This window comes from Leopardus geoffroyi, chromosome C2 (assembly GCF_018350155.1).
Source record: "Leopardus geoffroyi isolate Oge1 chromosome C2, O.geoffroyi_Oge1_pat1.0, whole genome shotgun sequence".
In the NCBI taxonomy this organism is placed as follows: Eukaryota; Metazoa; Chordata; class Mammalia; order Carnivora; family Felidae; genus Leopardus; species Leopardus geoffroyi.
In genome coordinates this window covers 41,334,953-41,355,525 of record NC_059333.1, presented here as the reverse complement: position 1 = coordinate 41,355,525, position 20,573 = coordinate 41,334,953, and the positions used below count along the sequence as shown (strand labels likewise).

Sequence of the window (20,573 nt, the reverse complement as noted above, 5' to 3'; positions counted from 1 at the left end):
ATTTAAAATGTTATGTTCTGGTCCAGAGCTAAGAGTTAAGACAAAATTCAATATAAGATCTAGCAATAAGAATATAAGTATTATTTTAAGGGTTTTTTTTTTTATAATTCATATCTCTTTTTCTTTCTTCATCTGAACTTTTCTTTGTTTGAAAATAAAACTATCTCTTGCCTCTTGCTTTTTTCTTCTCTTCTGCTTCCCGTCCAGGATGCTACTTCTGCAGTAGTGAAGGAAGTGAGAACCTCTAATTCAGGCATTTCAAGTAGCATCCGTAAGAAAAAAAAAAGTACATAATAACCAGGCCACATGAATTATGTAGTCCATAAGCCAAATTAAACTGGATAATTGTCTAAGTGTAAAGGGTCAGAGCTAATAAACTGAACATAATCTCCTGTGTTCTATCCCTAAAGAAAATTAAATTTTGATGATCCCGAGAGCTCACCATTCAGGAATGTCAGTCTAACTAATCACATAAATGACAGTTGAATCCCAGAATTGAGTTAAAAGTTAAATGTCCTTTGCAATCGCTGCTCAAGTCCAGAGTGTGCTAGTTGCTTCAGGCAAGCTGTTAGGAATATCAGAATATTGACAGGTTAGCACAAGATGCAAGGGGAAGCTTTGAGATTTGCAAAATTAGTCCCCGCTGAATGCTTTAGCGAGTCACGTCTTTGCAGAACATTACACAGTAAGTATGTTAGACACTTCAGAATTTATATTTTCAGTCTCTACTACAAGTTTCAGGGAACATCCTTCTCCCCTGGGGAAACTGTGTCAAAGACTTCAGACACCTGTTCAGAGATAGACTCGTAGAGCTCCCATTTTCTCTGCGCATAGGTGAGAGAGCATTCAGATGAGAGAAGACAGACAGACAGACAGACAGAGACAGAGAGAGAAAAAGGCATCACAGGGTTATTTCTAGGTAGTCTGGGCATTGCTGCGGGGCGCCTCTGCCTCCCATACTTCAGTACATCAGAGGGCTTTGGATTGTTCAGGTTGGGAGGAAGGACATTCATAATAATAATAATAATAATAATAATAATAATAATAATAAAAGTTCCAAGAATTGGTTATTGCTGTTTTTCAACAAATCTCTGACTAACTTGGATAATGTTTTCTGGTGCTGTGGGTGTATGTGTTTAAGAGCAGATGCCTGGGGCACCTGGGTGGCTCAGTCGGTTGGGCATCTAACTTCAGCTCAGGTCATGATCTCACGGTTTGTGGGCATGGTTCGTGGGTTCGAGCCCTGCATCAGGCTCTGTGCTGACAGCTCAGAGCCTGGAGCCTGTTTAGGATTCTGTTTCTCCCTCTCTCTCTGCCCCTCCCCTGCTCCCGCTCTGTCTCTGCCTCAAAAATAAATAAACATTAAGAAAATTTAAAGAAGAAGAAGAAGAAGAAGAGCAGATACCAGATGGTATATTGTCACTGGGTTCTATCAGGAGAGTTAATTGAAAAGGAGAAAAGTAATTGGTTGATAGATTATAGAAAGAAAGGTGCTTATAGCAAGAATACATAAAAGAGGGGCATCTGGGTGGCTCAGTCAGTTAAGTGTCTGACTCTTGATTTCAGCTCAAGCCATGATCTCCGGGTTCATGAGTTGGAGCCCCGTGTTGGGCTCTGTGCTGACAGCACAAGGCCGGCCTGGGATTTTCTCTCTCTGTCTCTATGTCTCTGTCTCTGTCTCTCTCTCTCACTCTGCCCCTCCCTTGCTTGTGCTCTCTCTCTCTCTCTCTCAAAAATAAAATAAATAAACTTGAAAAAAGAATACATAAAAAAGAGAGACTGACAACAAATCCAAAATAATCCTTTCATAAATGATGTAAATTGTACAAATTTAGATTGATACAGCTATCTAAATGTAGTCTCATCAAGTTACAAATTAAAAGCACAAACAGCAAAAGTTACAAACAAGGAAGCACAATGAGAGAAAAGAGTTGAAAATGTAATTAGTGAAGCAGACACTCTGCTTTGCCTTGGAATTGGTGACTGTTTCGGATTTGAGTGCTAATCGAGAAAAATATTTTTAAAATATAAAAATATACTGCATGATAAACAGGTACCTACTTGTTGTTATCAGGTGATTGGAGGCATTGGCTTGAGAGAAGGAAAAGCCTCTGCAGGGCAAGATAAGCAAAGGGGTGTCTAGTAAGCCCCCAGGCCCATCAGAGCACCGGACGAGTAGATGTGCTCTGCACAATGTCCCTCTGTTAGCTGTAGTTGGAGAGCGGCTGTTAGCAAACAAAAACTTGAGAGAAAAGGAACTAGACAATCAAATAACACATCATAGTGTCTCAAATAATTAGGGCAATCTAAAAAAAATATATGTAAAATGGCTATGGGAAAGAAATAGGAGCCTCATATACTCTTCAACTCAATGTACATACTGTTTGATGAAGACTGTATTGTTCCACAGAAAAACATATTTGATAGGAAAGAATGTTTTAAAAGTCAATTATAGTTATCATGGAGAGTTTTTTTTTTTTTTTCATATTTCTAGGAGAGTTGTTTTTTTTTTCTGAATTCTTCCTTTCCTTTCATTTGAATATATATGAACTGTTTACCCTCTGCATCAAGAACTCTCTAATGTTTGATTAAAACATATTTTATAGAAATCAGTTCACCATCCTACTTTAAGCAATGAGAAAGCTTTTCTAAGTTTCTTGCTTTAAATAGAGAAAAGCCCACAACAGAGGATGTCCTCACTGTAATTTCCTACGAATCTTTTCTAGAAGAACATAACTGTATTCCTTCTAGTAATTTAGTAATTCCTTACTTCTTTTAGTAATTTCTACTTGGGTTTGTGAGTTGGAGTAGAAATGGGCAAATAATATTCACATTTTGGTTCAAGAGAACAAAACTTGCCTTTCAAAGCATAGTGGTCAGAGAGCTGAACTCCGTATCTGAGTAAATACAGAGACTTCTCTGGGTCCAAACTGGCTCATCCAGGTCTGCACTTGGGAGCGTAAGCAGGTTATTTAAACTGTGCCACAGATGCCTCATTTTCATTTGGGGGAGGAATGACATGAGCACCCATTAACTAAAATTACAATGCACATTCAATGAATTAGTATTTCTAAAGTCTTTTGCTAAGTTCCTGGCACATAGTATCTGATATGTAACTATTTGTTATTTTTTTAAACTATTCTTTTCTTTCTTTTTAAATAAGATATTTACCTAGATAAAATATCTGGCTAGGAAAGCACATTTGAACTTGACTTTTATAATATGTAGCTCCCAACTATACCTTCTATGTGCCTAGAACAATAATCTAAATCATTTAACCAAAGTAGAAAATTAAGTACGATACCTACTTGCAACCTTCCCAGCTTTTATAGGTCTGAGCCTACTGAAGCAGACTGGCCTGAACCAGATGCTTTAGAACATTTAGTTGTTTTCTTTTTCTCTTTAAAACCACTGACATTTGTAACATTGAGACTCACTACTGATCACTAAAGTAAATGTAATTAATGATTACAATGATATTCCCTGTTAATAATGTACTCTTTTATCCAGGTCCCAAATTTGTCCACTGTTTTCTTTTAATAGCTTCCTGAAACAAGTGATATCATGTGCATGAAAAACAAAAATACCTGGAGCTGGAATATTTCTTCTAAAGTCAGACTTTGATTTAATATACCGCTTTTGTCAAACAGTACTAAATGTATAGTGTCTATCATTACAATTTACATTACCTCAAGCTTTTGCCCTGAAGCAGTGATCAACTGATCACAGACAATGTGAAATTAATTCTGGCTTTTAAAAGCCATCGTAGAGGAAGTGTTATATTTGGTCATGTAGTTTTCTTGCCCTGTATACTTATAAGCAATTTTACTAATTGAGATCTAAGCTCATTTAACTTACAAAGCATGGCACACAGTAGAGACACAGTTCTAAATATCAAGTCACATCATTCTTCTTTCTGAGATGCACTATATTTAGAGCAATTTCTTTTTCTTTTTTAAAGTAATACTTGGACACCCAAAGCATTTGAGTTTTCATTGAGACCTGAAGATACAGCACTGTTTAGTACATGAATGGGGAAACATTGTCATTATTCTCAAAAAAAATCACTGCCTTGTCCTAAATTCACTCAGTTTTCAGGAAGTTTATTGTCCATCTTTATTCCCTCTCATTAAGAGCAATATATTTAACAATGCCCATCTATGAAAGACAGAATTTAGTTTTACAACCCTGCTCAGGCCATTAACTATTATAATCTATGAGTAACTCTTTTTCACAAGATTTCAAAGAACACGTTTTCTGATATTCCTCTTCAGCTTAGTTTCATTCAGGATATTCCTATTCTATAAAGTATGAGTATAATAAACTGAAAGAGATAAAACTTTGAGAAAGAGAAGATGATATGAACGAATGATGTCTCCATTGATGACAAAAAAAATCACTGGAAAAAAACCACACACAAAAAAAAACAGATGGGATATTTTCAAGTTGATAATATGAAAAAGTCTAAAGGTAAGTAATTCAGGAGTGGCTAGAGCCAGGAGCACAAATACAGTGTCGAGTGCTCACTTTTAGTCTCTCAGCTATGTTTCTCTGTGAAACTTTGATCCCTGTTGAAAACAGAGCAAGCATGAAAAACCTGTTGCATTAGATTATCTTTTCAAGTTTGATATATTTATTCCTCCTTTGATCATGGCAACTGAGTCCCTTTCCAGGAGTTGAGCACATCTGAGGAGATCTACCTTCCCAAGCACATTGCCTTTCCTTGGAGGCCACCTGCATCCAATAACTTCTCCACAAGGAATATAAAGGCCCTAGCTTCTTGCCTGAAGTGGCCCTTTAGAAAGTTCCAGAGCTCTGGAGGGTCATTTGAGGCATTTGTGGCTCATCCCAACTCAATCTTCCCTCTGCCTGATTCTACTTCCCTCACTCCCTGGTATGGTCTGAATGTTTATGTCCCCTATGCATTTACATGTCGAAATCCTAACTCCCAAGGTGTTGGTATTAGGAAGTAAAGCCTTTTGGAAGTAATTAGGTGATGAAAATGGAGCCCTCATCAATGGGATTAGTGCCCTAATGAAAGAGGCCAGAAAAAGCTCTCTTGCCCCCCCTTCACCATGCGAAAGTACAGCAAAACGATGCTATCTGTGAGCTAGAAGCTAGCTCTAGCACAATACCAAATATGCAGGCACTTTGATCATGGACTTTCCGGTCTTTAGAACTATGAGATATTAATTTCCGTTGTTTATAAGTTACCTGACTATGATTGTATTGTTATACTAGCCTGAACAAACTAAAACACTCCCTTTATTTTATTGACCCTGAGAGTATTTTACAATAAACTTCCTGAACATATCCCCGCTCAAAATCTGTTTCCCAGGTACCCAAACCTGGGACACAGTTCTAGATTTTTGTCTTCCTGACTTGAATTTCAGCAGAAGATAGCTTCCCTTTCATATTTATTTTCAAATGCAGCCCAGGAAGCTATGCTCATTATCCTGGCCTGAGCCACATGCCCATTGGAAAGCTAATCATTTTGGACAGTGGAATGACAGGATTCATCAAACCATGCATTCTCTCCTCAAGCTCCTGGAGGATGGGGGATGATTAGATGGCCCTTCCAAAGGCATGAATGGAGAGTAAAGGAGGGATTCTTTCCCAGGGGAAAATTAAGGTCGCTTACCAGAAGAAGATGAAATGAGAGGTGTGGAGGAAACAAACACAACACATATACACTACTAAAAAGGTATAGATTTATTTTTAATAATTTTAATTTAAATATATTTTGTTATTATGCTCTTACATTAAAATAGTGAAGTAAAAGTAAAGATAATAATAGCTAACATGTGAGTCCTAACAAAGCTCTAGTTACTATGCTATATACTTCTATATACTTTAGTTTTATTAACACATTTTATTTTAACATGATTCTAGGAGCTGGAGACTAAAATTCCCATTTTACAGGTAAGTAAAGGTCAGTGAGGGTCAGTGAGGTTAAATTGCCAGAACTACATAATTAGTATTTAATATTCTTTCACTACTCCTTCCTTGTCTCTATTACTAAATTAAATTTAGTTCCACAACTAAATTAAATTTCTTCATTAACATACATGAGTTTCTGTGGTGGATTATATTACCTTGCCCTGAATCATCAAGTCTCCTAGTCTGATATACTTCTTATAGAAGCTTTATGTGCATAATTGCATCCCAGAAGTGTATATGTAATTTGGCCAGTGGAATTCGTATGTCACTCTGGAAAGGAACTTTGTCATCTAGCACATGGCTTCCTAAGTATTTGTTTTTTTTTATCTATCTGCCATAATACCACCAATATCCCAGATAAACACTACTCCATCTGCCTGTGTTCCAGAATGAAGACAACAATTAGCAGAGCCAGAAATAGATATTTGGTATTGTTAAGAAACAAACATTTACTGATAGAGTTTTAGAATCAAAGACACGATAATAAACATCGTGCATTTTCTGGAGAGACTCCTCTGTATAACTTCCTTGTGAACTTCTGACAATAAGTGATATTGGTGAGATGTTGGAAAACATGGCGCAAAACAAGTAAATGTCACAATTTTTTAAAAAGCAAATTCATATAACTGATAATAAATTTGACATGATAAAAATATTTTATTAACACTTAGAAAAGTAAGACATGAGCATTATGAACGAGTATACACTCTAAGAACATGTGATTCTAAAGTAATTTTTTTCTTTTTTATTCATGTTATTGGACTGATTGATCAAGGTAACACAATATACATAATATATTCGAATTTTGCATCAATATTATACAAAAACACGGACTCCCTTTTTCTAAGTGTAAATAATTCTTTTTTTGAGAGAGAGAGAGAGAGAGAGAGAGAGAAACCACAAGTGGGGGAGGGGGAGAGAGAACGGACTACAGAAGATCTGAAGTGAGCTCTGCGCAGAAAGCAGAGTCCCACTGGGGCTTAAACTCACAACTGGGAAATGACCGGAGCTGAAGGCAGATACTTAACTAATTGAGCCACCTAGGCAGCCCCCTAAGTGTAGATAATTCTCATATCTGTTCTTATCCTGTAAAACAGATAACTATACTTGTTACAGACGAGTTCACTGAAGCTCAGAGAAATCAAATAAATTTACCAATTTCACACCGTGGATGATTTCGTTTGAAACAAAGACACACAAGATGGAAAATAAATGCTGGCTTAACGTAGTATAGTTAAGTAAATTCATAGATGACATAAATTTTCACCCTTAGAGTACTGAGTCAGCTGAACTCAGATTTATTTAGTCTGAGAACATCGTCTCTTTAACAAAGCAAAAATTACCACATTTCTTCTCAATGAGTGTTCTGTTTCGTGGTTTATGATTTAGAAATAGAAATTATATATTCTCTACATGTATTACTATATTTTAGTTACATAGAAGACAGAAATGATCCCTCCCTCCAGACACATAGAATATCCTTTTTTTAAAGCTATATACACCATAATTAATCAAGTCTTTTTGCACTAATTAACGAGGTCACATAGATCATTTGTCACCACAGAGACGGGAATTTCTGATTCTGGAACTTAGTCCCTTTCAGGTGACAAAAAGTGACATACTTTTTTTAAATTTTTTTTTAATGTTTATTTTTGAGAGAGAGAGAGCATGCAAGCAGGGGAGGGACAGAGAGAGGGGGAGACAGAGAATCCAAAGCAGGCTTCAGGCTCTGAGCTGTCAGCACAGAGCCCAGTGTGGGGCTTGAGCTCACAAGCTGTGAGATCATGACCTAAGCCAAAGTCAGATGCTTAACTGACTGAGCCACCCAGGCACCCCAAAGTGACATATTTTTAAGCAGTCTTTCTTCACAAACTTTCCATGTCTGTAGGAGAATCTGTTATCCTGATATTTTAGAAGTTGAAGCTGTCTGATTTCTCCTTTTTCTTCACTTCTTTTCACTCCACCAGATGAAATATCCTTTATCTTGTCAATACTTCTTTGACAATAACTCTTCAATTTGACCATTCCTCCCTACACATATTATAGAAACTCTACTTATACTAGGATAAGCAAACTAGTTGTTTGGAGGAAAAAAAAACAGCCCTGTAGCTTAACAAAATAAAAGGTTATTTTCTGGCCATAGTCTAATGAAGATGGGTGGGCTCTTCTGGAAATTTCTCTTTCTGGGGTAAATATAAGGAATGAAGTTTATATAATTTTATGTCTCTATCTAGAGGTCTTCAAAAACTGCTACATTGATGGGAGAGAGGAACAGTGTATGACCGAATGAAACATTTTATGATCAAGGCTAAAAATTATATCTTTACTTATGCCAAATATTCCACTGCCCAGGTATCTGCCACAAAGTCCAAGAATAATTGATATCTGGCCTGAGAAATTATAGTTGATTTTTTTTTCCCATGGGGCACAGAAAAAGAAAACAAGTTTGCTGAGCACATGACATTACCATGGCCTCACTATCCCTAGAAATATTTACTACTTCCTGTATTCCTATGGCGCTATTATTGCCAGATTTATTTTTTAATTGACCACCTTTTTTACAGAGATATTCCATAATAATTTATTTCCTCATTCAAACATACTGTCTGGTAACCTATTATCTGTTTATGGAGTATATGAAATAAAGCATATTATGTTGACTTACTTTAACTGTTACACCTAATTATAGACAACTGAACTTAATGCATAAGCACATTACTTAACTACCATTATAATTATAATTATGGCAATATATAGGGGACAGCAATTGAAAATATATATAATTTGTTAAAAATTATAATAAAATAAAAAGTATTAAATTAAAAATAAAAACTTTGTTACAGAGGTGGTAATGATCCTTAGAATTATTTAAGGAATAAGTATGTCCATACTTAAGTTAGTATTCAGAGACAGATCAATATTAAAATTATCCAAAGTATCACAAATGCTCGTTTTGGATTTTCTGAATATTTTCATACCAAGGGAAGACTATATACAAATAGACCAAGTAGAATGTTGCCTACATAGTGTGACTTAAGATGTAAATAACTCATCTATCTACTAAATTATCCTTCTACCTAAACTAACTGCTATTAGCAGTAAAGTCTTTGTATTGAAATAAGATTTTGTTTCCCAAAATCAGCTTTTTTCTTCGGAAAGTTTCATGCATGAATTCATGACCATTCATGTTTCAATTAGCCTGTTACATAAGAATATCATGCAGAGGTGTGAGGTAAGGAAATGTGAAAAGTACAGAGAACTGAAGGGAAATCCCAAGAGCATGTGACCATCCTGTGAGACTCTGGACATCCAGGCTTGAGAGTAGTGCACTTGGTTTAGGGAAATAAAAAGTGAAGATGTAAATGCAAAGAGACATTTCGCCTAATTCAGAGCTTTTTGGTATGAAATGGTTTATTGTGGGGAGGGAGCAGGGGAAGAGAGAATGAAAAGGGCAGACAATGGAAGTGAGACAGGGAAGAAGGAAAACACAAATACTGGGAATTGTCATTGCTGAGAAATCACAGCTGGCTTCTCAGTCACTAGAAGATTCCTGAGAGGCCATAGACAACCACCTATTCCAGAAAGAGTCTATCCATGAAGCGGAAGGGTCAAAAATTGATTGGCTGCCTTCTCTCTTTCTCTCTCTCTCTCTCTCACTTTGAGGTAGAGCACACAAGAGCAGGGGAGGGGTGGAGAGGGAGAGAATCCCAAGCAGGCTCTGCACTCTCAGTGCAAAGCCCACCATGGGGCTTGATCTCCCAAGAACCTTGAGATCATGACCTGAGCCGAGAGCTTAACTGACTGAGTCTCCCAGGTGCCCTATGACTTTTTCTCTTTTAAGTCTTTCGTTGCATCAAAGTTGGCCACTTTTCTGAGTTGTGTTATTTCTAAGATGGCCAGAACCTGTAATGTGTCCAGTATCTCAACCACAGACACTGCAGCTGCCATCAACCCACCTCAGAGTGAGCAGAGGAGGAAATGCCACCCTCCTAGTTTTGGAAGGTAAGCAAAAAGGGTGAGCTGGAAAACAAGGTGACTGTGATGGCAGCCATGGCTTTCCAACCACTGGAAGAGTGGGCTTGGTACCTGGGGCCTCTCAGGGAAAAACAAAAAAAATCTGTTGGACAACAATCCTCTATGGATTTCTTCGATTTCTCCCTCATTTTGGCCTTTGGAACAAAGACATGTTTGAGTAATATACATGCTTTGGAAACTAATGTCTCCCTAAAGATACGGACTCCAGAGTATTCGAGGGTAGTAAGTTGCTTTTTCCACTCTGGGAACATTTTGTTACATTCCAAGGTAAGAAATAATCTGGTTTTTTTTTTGTTTTTTTTTTTCTTTTTTTTTTTTTGGAGAGGAAGATGAGCAGATATGCCAGTAGCCATATAAAATCTTCCCATCTTCTAACCATAAGATTTTTCATCTGTGGTGCAACGTGTTGCATGTGCCCCTAAAACATCTGGCCCTCCTGGAATTGCCCTGTGGGACCATGGCCATGAAGAACAAATGCAAGGTATTACTCTGGCTGAACCTTTTCTTCAGTGAGTAATAAGTTGTCTGTGACTTTGACCCAGGGTGTTTGTGTTCTTTTGTCGGTATGTGCATATGAATCCATAGCAGGATTGCTTACTAGTTTGCAGTCAGGGTAAAATCTTAGACCCTTAATAGCTCCTAACTCGACCAGAACCAGAGAAGCAACAAAGACCTTGGGGAAATCAGGGCTGATGTATAAACTGAGACCAATACAGTTAAACTATGGGTCCTACTGTATTAATATATGGCACATTATAATTAAGATTAAAAGAAAAATCTTGAATTCATACACTCATTTTACAATTTTTGTAATCACTTTGTGTTCACTTGGGTCTTTTTTTTCATGGTTCCATCTTCTGTTACTTCATTAGGGGTCTCACTTATTCAATACTTATTTATCAAATATTTACTTTACTTTTGAAATTTGTTTTAAATGTTTACTTAAATTCCAGTTAGTTAACATATAGTGTAGGGGCGCCTGGGTGGCTCAGTTGACTGAGTATTCAACTCCTGATTTCAGCTCAGGCCAAGATCCCAGGTTTGTGGGATCAAGTCCCTCATTGGGCTCCTCGCTGAGGAGCTCCTCCTAGAGCCTGCTTACGATTCCCATTCTGTCCTTCTACCTCTCTCTCCTGCTTGTGCTGTCTCTCTAAAACAAACAATCAAAAAGCATATAGTAAAACATTAATTTCAGGTGTAAAGTCTAGTGATTCATCACTTACATATAATACCCAGCGCTCATCACAGCAAGTGTCCTCTTTAATGCCCATCACCCATTTAGCCCATCCCCCTGCCCACCCTCCCTCCAGAAACCCTCAGTTTGTTCTTTATAATTGAGAGTTGGATTTATGGTTTGCCTTTTCCCCCATCCATGTTCATCTGTTTCGTTCCTTACATTTAAGAAACAAATATTTTCTTTAAAGATCCATGCTCTGCCTTGTGTTGTTAAAAATTGGAACACAAAAGAAACTAACAGGTATCAGTGTATAGACTGTGCATGGCATTATTCTCTTTGTTCCATATAAGAATCATTTGATTCTTAAGACTCCCATAGTAGAATTATTATTATCTGCATTTTAAGGAGGAAAAAAAAGAGAAAAATAGGAATTAAGCAGATTGTCCAAGGTCACACAGCCAGCAAAGGAAAATGTCCTAATATGAACACAAGACTGCTTAGATTTAAATCTTTACACTTTAAAAAATTTTAATTCTGTCTCATTATCTTAAAATTAACAGGAGCTAATGAGATGTTTCTACAAATATCTACAATACATTTAAATGTACATTTATTTGGAGAGATTCTGAAGTCTCAAAATTGACACCTCTTCTCACTCTTAACACTCTCCATGGGCTTCTCATCAACATGGACAACTGCATTTGTCATCCATCAGCCAATGACCTCCTCATGTGCACATTCAGTCCAAAACTCTTTTTCTAAACCTATGTATTTGATCTGTTTAAAACCCTGTGAAAAGCTCATAAGGTAAAAACCAAACCCTTAAAAAGAGTCTCTAATATTGTAAAAGGTCTTGTACTTGTCTACCTCTTTCTAGTTTCTTTCTAGCTATCCTCACAATTTTCTCACCCTTACTTTTCAAAATCTTGTGGATTTCTTTTATTGTTAGGTTTATTTTTTATTATTTGAGAAAGCCAGATATAGCACAAGTGGGGGAGGGGCAGAGAGAGAGAGAGAGAGAACATCCCAAGCAGGCTCCACACCATAAGCACAGAGCCCGACATGGGCCTCGAACCCATGAACTGTGAGGTCATGACCTGAGCCGAAACCACAAGTCAGACACTCAACCAAGTGAGCCACTCAGGCACCTCAAAATCTTGTGGATTTCTAAACTGTGTTGTGTTGCCTTCTGATACAGGTTACTGTGCCAGGAAATCAATTCACTCTGTCTACACTATCCACCACTATCAACCACACATGCACACTCTCTCTCTCTCACACACACATACACACAGACACACACACCTTCAGATGCTTAAATCTTATCTTCAGACTTGAATTTCAAGATCATATTGTCGTAGGATCTCCCCCAGATCCACCCAAGACTAGACCAGATCTTATTGTTGTGCAGCATAGTAGTATCAGTAATTTTCTTTTTTTCAGAGTACTAGCTGTTTGTAACTGAGCATGGTTGTTTCATGATTGCCATACTACAATGTAAGCTCAGGAGAGTGAGACTTTATCTTTTCTGTTAATTCTTCTATCCCTTACACTTATCACAGTCTAGACACGTGAAATAGTGCTTGAATGAATGAATGAATGAGCGAGCAAACGGTTAAAATAGGGAAAGAATGATATAACATGCAATAAGATTTCAAAGGTGAGAGATTCACTCACTCCTCACTTCACTACTTAGAGAATGTTTTATCGAAAATGTGACAATTGAAGTGTATCTTTAAAAGATATGGGGAATTTTGAAGACAGAGATGGGTGAAGTACATTGCAGTTTGATCCAAGTGGTTTAGCAAGAACTAAAAGTATTGCATCAAAGTAGCGAACGATAAGTTTAGGAGTTATTACCGGATGCACACCATTTATTCTCCTCCCTTTAGAGTAATATTGAAAAGCTAATCTTAGGAAGAGAAGAAATAATAACTCTGTTGTTTAGCAACTGAGTTGAAGATGACAGTCACTAAATTAAGATTAATGCATCTGCTAGTAATTTAGAAATAGTTCTTTATTAAAATGATATTCAGCTATTAAAAACCATGAACAAGAAAACATAGAATATATGAATTGAAATAGATTCAGAGATCATTTAGCACTACTCTTTAAATGGGCAGATGAGGATGTGGTCTAGCCTGATGAATGGACATGCATGAATTAGCAAAATGGGTGAGTAATAAAGACAGGATTAGAACTCAGTTCTCCCCATTGTCAGCCTAATACATTGGGGATAAGAAGCCCTGCAAGAAAAACACTTGCCAGTGGTAAGTTCATATCATACTTAGCAATAGTCATCAATAAAAATAATTGCCTACTATAGCAAAAAAGTAATTAATAAATCTCAAAACATTATGTTGAACAATAGAGTCCAAACACAAAAGTATATAGACTGTATTATTCCCTTTATGAGAAGTTCTAAAACAACAAAAACAAATCTATAATGATGAAAATGAAAGTAGTTGTGTATAGAGTTAGGCAAGGGGGATTTAACTGAGAGAGAAAGTAAAGAAATATCTGGGGTATTGACATGTTATATAGTTTGATTGAGGTTGGTGTTATGTGGGTTTATATATTTATCAAAATGTGTCAAACTCAAGCATCTGTGCTTTTTAAGGAATGTAAATCATACCTCAATAAAAACCCCCATTGCCATAATCATATTATACACTAATTCTGTTTAAATAAAGGCTAAAAGTCGGGGCACCTGGGTGGCTCAGTGGGTTAAGCATCTGACTCTTGATTTCAGCTCAGGTCATGATCTCGCGCTTTGTGGGTTGGAGCCCCACGTTGGGCTCTGCACTGACAGTGCAGAGCCTGCTTGGGATTTTCTCTCTCTCCCTCTCTCTGCTCCTCTCCCACTCGGTCTCTCTCTCTCTCTCTCTCTCTCTCAAAAATAACTAAACATTTAAAAAATTTTTAAAATAGGGGCGCCTGGGTGGCTCAGTTGGTTGAGCGTCCGACTTCGGCTCAGGTCATGATCTTGTGGTCTGTGAGTTCAAGCCCCCCATCGGGTTCTGTGCTGACAGCTCAGAACCTGGAGCCTGCTTCGGATTCTGTGTCTCCCTCTCTCTGCCCCGCCCCCGCTCATGTTCTGTCTCTCTCTCTGTCAAAAATAAATAAACATTAAAACAAAATTGTTTTGGGGGCGCCTGGGTGGCGCAGTCGGTTAAGCCTCCGACTTCAGCCAGGTCACGATCTCGCGGTCCGTGAGTTCGAGCCCCGCGTTGGGCTCTGGGCTGATGGCTCAGAGCCTGGAGCCTGTTTCAGATTCTGTGTCTCCCTCTCTCTCTGCCCCTCGCCCGTTCATGCTCTGTCTCTCTCTGTCCCAAAAATAAATAAACGTTGAAAAAAAAATTAATAAAAAAAACAAAATTGTTTTTAAATAAAGGCTAAAAGAAAAACTGATTGCCTGATTGTGCTAACTGGCCAAATATTTAGATAGATAGATAGATAGATAGATAATAGATAGATAATTGATATATGTGTAGTTAAGATATATGCATAGATACAATAGTCATCTCTGTACTTCTAGTTTGTATTGTAGCCTTATACAAGTAATGACCCATTTTGAGAAATAGGTTATTAACTACTAAAATTATAAAAAAGGATAAGAAACCTAAGATTTACTTTATAAGCCTGTTTGGACCTACTTTTTTGTTTTGATAGGTTTTAACTTGTGTGATAAAGGATAGGCAAATGAAACAGAGTTTTCCTTTGTACTACCATGGGTGCACTACCATATATATTTTTTTTATTCCATTGAAAAAAATCCCATCAAAATGCCAGTGTAGATTTCTAGACTTCTCTGAAAATCTCCTTTCGCTCCAAATATGTTGTTGGGAGTACTTCTTCCCTGATTCTATCAACTGTATTCACCAGCTCCCAAGTGCATAATCGAGATAGAGGAGATATAACAAGAAAAGAGACAGGCATCTCTTCACCATTTGTGAGCGTAATGAACCCCTTCATCTGATCTTATTATAATTGCGCCACCTCTGGCACTGGTCTTTGGATCTGCCCCCAGTTATGCCAACATCAATTTCTGGGCATATTGATGCATAATCTTAGCTGGCAAATCTCTACTCTCCAGGCCTTCTGTTTATTGTAATATCGATGAGGTTTTCCTTTTATAGCTCCCTCTCTCTAGAGGTAAACAGATTTGGTTAAAAACAAAAGAGACCATTAATTAGCATCTTTCTAAAAAGAAGACTATTTTGTGCTGGTTTTTAATTCTCTGACGTAGATCGTTTTGTCTTGGTCTCACTGCTTCTGTTTCGTTTCTATGACTGTTTTTATAAAACTCATGCCTGTTTACTCAGATTGTGACAAAAGATAAGCATATTCTGTTTGTATTTTTCAAGCTCATTTTGACATTTAAGAACACGTTCTACCAGTTGAGCACGGTTCTGTCCTTTATCACACTCAGTATTAGAAACGGTATTTATCAGTTAGTAAATCACAGATGTTCAGTATGTGCACTTAACCACAAAAATGGGTGCGTCGAGATAGAATGATCACAAAGACATCTCCAACTCAGTAAAATGATAGGTCACTCTTGCTGAAAGAAAGAACATCTTCCTCTCTTATGTGGGAGAAAAGATAATTTGTCTTTCTTACTTTGTTTAAATGAAATAGGTAGGCTAGTCTGTAGGGTTTTCTCTCTGGATCTGTAAAAGAATTTCCCAAAGGCAACAATTAAAGAACAAATTTATGTACATAAAATGACTATGTGACAGAGAATTCTGTTTATTTTAGTTATCCTTGATTTGGTTTGCCACTCTATAGATCTAATCATTTGGAGAGAGTTTAGTTATGCAGATCGATAATTGAATTTTAGAGTAGTCCAAAAGCATGTTATTGCTTTCCAAATTACAGAAGAAAATGTACCTGATTTGCTTCTCCCAGGTAAATTTAATCAATATTTCTTTGGTCCAGCTTCAGATACTCCATCTAAAAGTGAAGAGGAAAATTCCAAAGTTCAGTAAGGAGTTTGTTCCTTGACATCAGTAAAGTAACTTCTTACTAACTTTTTCTTTCCCATTTTGAGCTTATATATGGAGAATTTACCTGTAATTTCATAAGGAAGCACATGTTTCTAACTTAATACACAACTAGAATCTGTATTTTTCAATTAAAAGTACTGGACAATTAATTTGGGTGGGCTTAAATGTGCATTAATTCTTTGCTCATTTTGATCCACCTTGGGGGCTAATTTGGAAAATATACCACATTAACCTACCACTCAGAGATAATTGCTGAATGTATTTCAAGAGTTTGAAATCATCCCATTATGTACATTTCTACCTTCTTATTTCCATTTGAGCCAATGAAAGGTAAAATGTTAAGTAGGATGAACTAATTATTCCAGGAGAACATTTAAAAAGATGTTTCTCTGCATTTAGTCAAGGGTTCTGCACAATGTAATAATAGATTGCTACTGATGACTTTGATTATTATAATCATGTTGAATGGCAAGGTATTTCAAAAACATTTCTGGAAAAGATTGGCTTAAAGAAATATACAGGTAAAAATAAATCATGATTCAAAAGGTTATCCTACTAGTAAACTACTATGTGATACCTGTTTTTTCAAAGGTACAAATTGTTTCTAAACCTTTAGTGATTCCTGTGATGATAAAATATGTTTGTCAGTCTTTGCCTTCTCTAGTTAATATTTTGTTTTTATCATATTGTAATACTTAAAGTTTACACAGCATTCAATATAGATTGAAATAAGAAATTTTTCATGGATACCTATAACTTTGCAATAGTTTCTTAGTTTTTCTTTTTAAAACAAACCAGTTCACAAACATTAAACGGACCACAGACCCCAGGGAACTAACCAATCAAACAATTAACTTTCTCATTAACAAGTTTCACAAGGCATGTAAGTTAAAAAACAACAGTAATAACAAATCTTTATTTCTGAAATGTTAAATCATACTGTGTTGCCTGTCATTTCAAGTTATAACCTGTCCCAAATTCACAGAATCTCAGACATGCCCTGCAAACTGAAAATAAAAATGGCCTTGAGAAAGGAAATCAGATTTCAAATGTCTAAACAATTAACATGAAACCTGAAATATAAGAATAATGCCTTATATTATTTAAAAATTTCTCTCAATCCAGTTATTTTTAAGATCTCTGAATTTAAAAAGAATGCTATAGAAATAAACACTTGTCTCTAACCTTCACTATAAGTGCATTTTAGGGTAGTTATCAGATTTAAAAAATAGGTGTCAAGTAGGAAGGAGACTAGTCTAAGCAGTTGGCTGCTGAGCAGATGGGCAAAATGAGGGTAGGGGTAGCTGGAAACAAGAATCTGAAATCCAGTATAAATTTGGCTAGCAAGTGATGACATAATTGCAGGAAAAATCTAGATGGAGTAAATAGGCAGCAAAAAAAAATGCAAGTTATCTCATATGATTGCAAGTCAAAAAGAAGAATCATGTAAGCAGAAGTATCTAGGAAAAAACCCTCAAATTTCTTATTAAATGAAGGTACTTGAAATTAAGAGAACAGCTAATGTTCAATTTTAAATACTTATTTATTGTTTTCTATGTAACAAATTGGTAATGACAGTGAATATATTAGAGTTTCTGTCCTAAAAATATCTCACAATCTAGCTGATGCTCACATCTGTATGTTTCTTTAAAATTCAGCATAGGGGTTTAGTTCTGCTGGTTCTTGATGGCTGACCAGGTTAATTAGAAACAATCACCTTAGTGAAGAGAGAGAAAACTTGACATCACTATACACACACACACACACACACACACACACACACACATACATATATACATATATATACACTTGAATAAAAAATACATATTATATATATATATATATATATATATATATATATATATATATACTTGAAAAAAATGTACTTGTAGAATTTAAAAGGCAAGGGAAAATAATAAGGCCAAGATTCAGAGGAACACAGAAAATCAGAGATGTGAATCCAGCATTTGTGGCTAATTTTCCTTTAAAATGTCTTTGAATTTCAGAAAAAAAGGTATTTAGGAGGTTGGTGAATTCAGAGCTCACCAAGTAGAGAGTAATAACTACCTGCTCTGGGATGGGACTGTTAAGACCTATATTCTAAAAATGAACTGAGGAAGAAAGGTCCTTGAGGAAATGTATCTCAGCTTCAAGTGATTATTTCAGATCTCAAATTCTTTCTCCATTAAAAATGGCAAAGATAAATACTAGATGTAAAATAGTTACAAACAATAGAGTTATCAGACACAATCTTTGGCTACTCCTGAGATATTCAAGGAAATGAGAAGATTGGAAATTTTAGCAGATAATTGGAAATTGCAAAATGAAAGAAATGGAAATCAGAACTGAAAAATATAATAAACAGAGCTGAAGAGAAAATTAATAAACTGACATAAGCAAAGAGAGAAAAGATCCAGAATGAAGCAAGGAAAAATAAAAGAGAAAATACAAAACAGAAAGCTGGAGACATAGAGAATAGAGAAGAAGAAATCTATATAAAAACGGAATCTCGAAAGGAACTAGGAGACAGTGGAATACAAATATTATTCAAACAAATAATGGCTAAGCATTTTCCAAACTGATGAAAGACATCAAACCCTGGATTTAAACAATGAGACAAGTTTCAAGCAGGATAAACAAAAAGAAAGCTTCATTCATGCATATCATAGTAAAATTGCTGAGAACTGAGGCACCTAGATGGCTCAGTTGGTTAAGCATCCAACTCTTGATTTCAACTCAGGTCATGATCTCGCAGTTCATGAGTTCGAGCCCCACGTTGGCCTCAGTGCTGACAGTGCAGAACCTGCTTGGGATCCTCTCTCTCTGCTCCTCCCCTGCTGTGTCTCTCTCTCTCTCTCGCTCACTCCTCTCTCTGTCTCTCTTTCTTTCAAAATAAATAAACTTTTAAAAAATTGCTGAGAACCACAATTAATTTTGCTGAGGAAAAAATATGTTTATGCCCCAATGGAATAAACTCAAATTACATGAGAAAAATTCAAAAAATAATAAAAATAATTTCAAAATTATAGTCAGAAATTTTCACACACCTTTCACAGTTACTGATAGAGCAAAATAGTTAAAGAAGGGCTATATTATAGCCCATATGACTAGCACTCATGCCAACAATTATTTAGTGAAGGGAATATCCTAGATAAATGTTTGATAGCTATCAGGGACTGATTAAAACTTGGACAAGGACCATTAAGGACTATATGTGTGTGTGTTTCATTTTTATTTCACTATTACATCAGTTTCTATCATCTACTTTTCTATATATCACAATTTCTATTTCTATTTTTGTTCATTTTCCTTGCCAATGTAATACTACACTCATCTATGGTAGCTCTCATCTAAAAACCTCTCACTTTCTCCATAGTCCTCATCTTCAAAAAATTGTAATCAAGGACTACAATTAACTTCTTCACTATGAGTGCACTTGTTAACCCTTTGTTTTTTGGTATAGGTCCTTCCCACTCTACTAGAAATCTTTCTTCAGAAATTCCCATTGACCTAAAACACTAAATATTTTCCTTCAATTGCCTCCTGCTGAATAAATTCACAGCATTTGTCATGATAGGTCATTCCAAAGATATCTGTTGTCTGTCCTAACATCGAACTATCCCATTTATCTTGCAATCCTCTTAGTGTCTCTTCCCTTACTCATATGTATGCATCTTTTCCCTCCATCTTTCTATTATGCTAATTTCTAAGAATCTGCCCACAGCCATTTTTATGTTCACTTTCTTGCTTTGGAATCTTGGCTAAGTCCACAGTTTCAGCTACCATCTCCAAATCAGTCACTTCCAAATCTTTCCTAAGAAACAGCTGAATTTCTAACTGTATGTTATTTCTACACTGAATTCAGTAAATCTAAAATTAAATGATCTGTCCCTGGAGTACCTGGACGGCTCAGTTGATTAAGTGTCCAACTCTTGAGCTCTGTTCAGGCCATGATCCCAGGGTCATGGGATAGAGCCTGGAGTGGAGCCCTTAGTGAGATTGGTGTTTAGCATGAAGCTAAGATCCAATCTCTCTCCCCCTTTGCCCCTCTGTCCCTATCCCGCAGTTGCACACTCTCTCTCCAAAACAAATTATCTATTACCATCTTTTACACAATTCTCAGGGGTCTTATAGTCCTCTTAATGTACTTTTTTTGCAGTCACTGTAACTAAAAATCCCTGAATTACTCTTGTTTTTCCTCTTCCTTGTCTTTAATTATCCATAAATCATTATACATATTGAAGCTACATATGTATGTGTATATATGAATGTATACATATAATATGTATATTATATATGTTTTTTTGCATGCATTTCTTCTTTCTTAACCCCCTTTTTACCATTTTAGTGAAAATAATCATTACCACTTGAGGCCATCATTAGTATTTTTGAAATATTTTCAGTCTTCCTTG

The 20,573-nt window shown here is 36.3% G+C and overlaps 1 long non-coding RNA gene across 1 annotated transcript in view; it reads right to left on the bottom strand.

The window, feature by feature from the left end:
• The window catches only part of LOC123610754, a 218,544-nt gene that overhangs the window by 138,414 nt on the left and 59,557 nt on the right, over window positions 1–20,573 (bottom strand). The window contains exon 2 of the long non-coding RNA XR_006718285.1: window positions 16,046–16,108. This is a non-coding gene — a long non-coding RNA (uncharacterized LOC123610754). The remainder of the gene's footprint in view (window positions 1–16,045; window positions 16,109–20,573) is intronic.